Source organism: Eucyclogobius newberryi, unplaced genomic scaffold (assembly GCF_026437365.1).
Source record: "Eucyclogobius newberryi isolate DKJ021-1_F unplaced genomic scaffold, fEucNew1.0.hap1 SCAF_7, whole genome shotgun sequence".
NCBI lineage: Eukaryota > Metazoa > Chordata > Actinopteri > Gobiiformes > Gobiidae > Eucyclogobius > Eucyclogobius newberryi.
This window is the reverse complement of record NW_027316389.1, coordinates 8,637,848-8,642,847: the sequence shown is the minus strand read 5'-3', so window position 1 is coordinate 8,642,847 and position 5,000 is coordinate 8,637,848. Positions and strand designations below refer to the sequence as shown.

The following is a 5,000-nucleotide window of genomic DNA, read 5'->3' as shown; positions in this document are numbered from 1 at the left end:
AATCCCCGTTGTCTTTTTGTATATTCCTCCGCGTGTGTCCGCTACCTTCTTCTTCTTCTGCTTCTTCTTCTCTACGGCTCTCTCTGGGCAGCCTCTCGCCCTCACGATCCGCTAAAGCATTTAAATCACACGGTCAGACACGGCGCGCGCGGGTCTCTTCTTCTTCTTCTTCTTCTTCTTCTTCTTCTTCTTCTGCTGCGGGCGTGGTGGCGGTGACTGCTGCGGGTCAGTCGGTTCCGTCCGGCGCTGGTCTCTACTTCTTCTTCTTCTTCTTCTGCGGGCGTGGTGGTGGCGGTGTTGATTGCTGCGGCTCGGTCGGTCAGTCGGTTCCGTCCGTGTCCCCCGGTTCCTTGTAGTTCCCCGGTTCCGTAAATCGCGATGGGGCCGTGCTCGTCCCGCTGGTGTGAACGCGTGTTATTGGGCGGTGGTTGGCGGCGCTCGCATCGTTTGCGTGTCGCGGCTGTTGCGTGGACCTCGGTGCGGTGCGGCAGGGACTCCTCGCTGCGTACGCGTCTGCCTCCCCCGGTCGCTCCGCGTGCGGGTTCACGCGCTGCTCCGGCTCGTTCGGGATTGCAGCTCGATGACGTCACGGCAGAGCGCGCGCGTGCTCTCTGGCGCCGCCTGCTGGTTGGTCGGGGGCGTTGCAGGCGGTTGTGGTGGTGGTTGGCGGGCGCAGTTAGATTAAACGCGTTAAAAGTGAGTAAAAAAATGAAACTGCAATTATCTACGTGAGAAGTGAGAATAGTGTGTTAAGCCCCTCGAGATCTCAAACTTTGGCATATGAGCTTTTTGGGGGGAATTTGGTCTTATTTGTGCAATGAATTCTAGAACATGTTCAATGTTAGAACCTATACAACCTATGTCCAAACTGCGGCCCGGGGTCCAAATGCGGCCCTCAGACCAATTTTTTTCGGCCCTCTGGCTTCCTGCTAAGTCGGTCCAAACTAGAAAAACTAGTACATTTTGCTGTAAAATTGGACAAATTAAAGCATTTCGATGTTATACTAGCCTAATATTCATTTTCCAAGTCTTGTTAAAAAGTGTGGAGGCTCATCAAACTATGTCATATGCAAAATTTAGAATGATTAATCTTTCATTCGACAAATTCAAGATTTTCAGGTTTTTTGTGGGCCTCTGGTCCCAATAAGTTTCAAAATGTGGCCCTCGGTGAAAAAAGTTTGGACACCCCTGGCCTAGGCTATATACACGACTATGTGAAATTCAATAGTCATCTTTAAAAAGCTGAATTCATATATTAAAATGTCTTAAGTTTAGCAGTGGAGAATCCTACTGGCTGCTTTGCAAACCTGCCATCTGTTATTTGATATTCTACATTATATGCTAAACTAGAAAATCTGCAATGGCTGAAGCCATTGCTGGAGTGTCTGCGTCTCTCTCTCTCTCCCTCTCTCTCTCTCTCTCTCTCTCTCTCTCTTTCTCGCTCGCTCGACTGGCTCCGTCCCAAAATTCTAAAGAATAAAGTCTAAAGAATTCCGCAGACACTCATAATGCCCAAATTTATTTTATATATATATATATACTGTATATATATATACTGTATATATATATATATACTGTATATATATATATATATATATATATATATATATATATATATATACTGTATATATATACTGTATATATATATATATATATATATACTGTATATATATATACTGTATATATATATATATATATATATATATATACTGTATATATATATACTGTATATATATATATATATATATATATATATATATATACATACTGTATATATATACATACTGTATATATATGTATGTATATACTGTATATATATATATGTATGTATATATATCATATTTATAATACAATTTAAAGGGGGGAAAAACTCTTCCTCACCCTTCGCAGACAGTCTTTATTTATCCCCCTTCAAGCTCGGGTCCTCTACCAGAGGCCTGGGAACTGAGAGTAGATATATTTGTACATATATGACCAAAATACTACATAACATGAGCAAACACTTCATGCTCAAAGGCCACTTCATGCTCAAAGGCAGTGAGTGAGCTGTTGTGTGTTGTGTGCTGACTTTACTTCCAGCACCTTCACTAATCTGTATGTGGAGATGGTTGATACAAGTGTCCTGAAATAGAGGGTGATTCCCCGTGTAACTAACTACACAGTACATTATCAAGATTCACAAAGCACACATTTAAGTAATACTGGAGCAAATAAGGTATGTCAACTTATTACCCCAGATATGTAGCAGGATGGTTTTACTTCAACTAAAAAGCATAACAAATATCAGGTTTACTTTGGGTGGGTGGAATCTGAACATGTGACTAATATCTGAAAAGTGCACTGTTGTGAAACGTGTTGTCATTTCATTCATGTTCCCGGTGTACTTATGGTGTACTTATGGTGTACTTATGCTACGTATGCAGAACTGAACATGAAGTGGCATCTGCTGTAATTTATCTGTGAGACGGATCCAGCTCATGGCTCAAAACAATTAGCGTACCCCACACATGTTGAAACGCCCCAAAAGGCTGGAACATGTGTCCAACAGAGTAATCCTCTTAATCCCCACAAACGGCTCTGTTTGAGAAGTGTGTCACGGGCCCGTGTCGCTGCTTTATACGTTGCATTCTGATGTACAGATAAGAAAGGGGGTTTTGAGATGAAGTTCTCACCATAGATGATATAACGCACTAAATCGAAGTTACATGTTCTACAGCATCACTTCCCACTGTAAATACACAGTCAAATGATGCACGCGAAATGTCCCTTTGATGGAGATGTTCACGTCTTTATCCAAAGTCAAGTTGACTTTTGTTTTTATTTTATTACACAACTTCCACTTTCCGCCTGCCTCACCACAACACATGCACAGATAAAGAGTCGACATAAAAGATGCAGCAGAGTTTCAACCTCACTGGCCCCGTCACATCTTCCCAGTCACTGCTACAATTTAAGACGACTTCTTCTAAGCACACTCAGTTCTCAGTTCTCTTTTTGCACTAAACCTATTTTTGGTCTTGTATCTGTAGATGACCTTTCATATTCTGCTAAACAAGTCCATCGAGCCACTGTTACAATCTGATGTTTGGATGGCTCACAAACAAAAGCCAACGTTTAGGTGACATGTACATATTTGCTTTTATCCACGCAGCTTCAGAATACATTATTCCAAATACCGGTACATTTGAAGTGTGTAGTTAACACCTCACACTGCATTTCAATACTGTTACGGAAGTTTCCTGCAAACAATGACCAAGTAAACATGAAGCAGAAACAGAGTTTTGTCTCTTTCAAAAGGTGCAGGTTTATTCACTCGTGCACAGTGGACAAACGTCTCACTTTCCCTGACAAAGGAGTCTGTCCCTTCCGCCATAACAATTACAGAGTGAGCCTTTTACAGGCGGTGACAAACATTTGACACGTATGCACATAACCACAATCAAATCAGCTCCAAAAGAGATGGACCAGAGCGTCTCAAGTCAAGAAGTCAATCGGAGATGTTTTCCACACATAATCAGGTCGTGACGCATTAATTGGCCTGATCCTGGCTGATTAAGAGACACCGGACAGTAGGAACCAACATTCTTATATCATCTGCACACAGGAAAACAAGACCGATATTCATTTGGTGACATGTCATGGCCCGAAACAACATCGGAATGACATGACCGGACCCATTTTCTCCTTTACAACACACTTTTGACCAGTGAAGCCGAAGAAACTCTGCGGAAATGACATCCATGCCACCACCGAGCATATATTTTTGTACTTCGTAATTAAATATGCCAGGCAGCGTCGTCATTTTCCTTCCCCTTTCCCTGTTAGCGGTCGGTTTGCTGCTGAAGTGCCCCGGCCGGCTCTGCACCGCTGGTAGTTATAAATAAAAGAGGCCTTATTCTGTTATAGCCTGGCGCTTCCTCTGGCTGCAGGTGGCGAGGAAAAGATGGTCACTTGTGTAGAAGGTGGATGCACACGTGTCTATATGCAGCGGCCCGACCGTAAACCTGCTGCTGTTGTGTAAAATAGGGTTGTGAGTGATGCTGTTCTATGGCGTGCAAGAGGAGGGCCAGACCGGGACCACGCAGGTTATTCCAAACAGCACTCAGCCTGAATAATGCAGTCGAGCGGGGAATGATGAAGAATAAAAGAAAGGGCATGGATGAAGTTAAGACATGAATCTGAGTGAATAAACGTAATAAAATACTGCTGCTGTGTTGCACGTGGCAAAGGCGGTTAGCGCTCTTACCTCCCAAGAAAGAGATCATGGGTTTGATTCCCGTCACATGATCTCTCTGGGTGGGGTCTGCATGTTCTCCCCGTGTTACCGTGGGCTCTTCGGCTCCTCCCACTGTCCAAAGACATGCATGTGTGAGGCGAAATTGGTGACTCTAAATTGGCCCTAGTGAATGAATGTGAGAGTGAACTGTCTGTAATGTCTCTGTCTCTGTGTTAACCCTGCGACGAGTTGGCCACTGTCCAGGGTGTACCCCGCCTAAGGCCCAAAGTCACTGGGATAGGCTCCCGTCACCCACGACCCCGAAAGGGAACAAGCGGTATAAAATGAAGTAGTATAGTCTTTTTCTATATTGACTTGCCCTGCATATAAGATCATAAATTAGTAATAAAGCTTGAAAAAGGCTAATCGCCATGTCATTTCATTTTGCTGCATATCTTCAAACTGTTCCAGTGAGCATCTTCAAGGCTAATAAGTGTAAGTGATTGAGTGAGTCATTTCACCATCGAAGTGAACAGGATAAGATGCTCCTTCAAGATGTGTGACAAAGCAGAGGAAAGAATTAGCAGAGAAACTGAGAGAAGCTCCAGGAAGACAAGGAACCAGACCCAACCGACCTTATCCACACAACGTTTAATCAAGTTCTTTAAGGTTTCCGAATAACATCTGGTCAAATCTGCGATACTCAGACACCGTCACAGTGATGTTTGCTGTGGGAACACGGTGAGGAAATTCTCATTTTGGTTCAGAGAAAATCCAGCTGAGA

The 5,000-nt window shown here is 43.4% G+C and overlaps 1 protein-coding gene across 2 annotated transcripts in view; it reads right to left on the bottom strand.

Annotated features, from left to right (window-relative positions):
* Positions 1 to 456, bottom strand: part of LOC140349565 (guanine nucleotide-binding protein G(o) subunit alpha) — an 89,311-nt gene extending 88,855 nt beyond the window's left edge. The window contains exon 1 of one of the 2 annotated variants that reach the window (XM_072435950.1): positions 1 to 456. This exon is cut by the window's left edge and continues 227 nt beyond it. The gene's annotated coding sequence lies outside the window, so the exon portion shown is untranslated. The other variant, XM_072435949.1, reaches the window with a different exon arrangement.
* Positions 457 to 5,000: the final 4,544 nt, after the last annotated feature.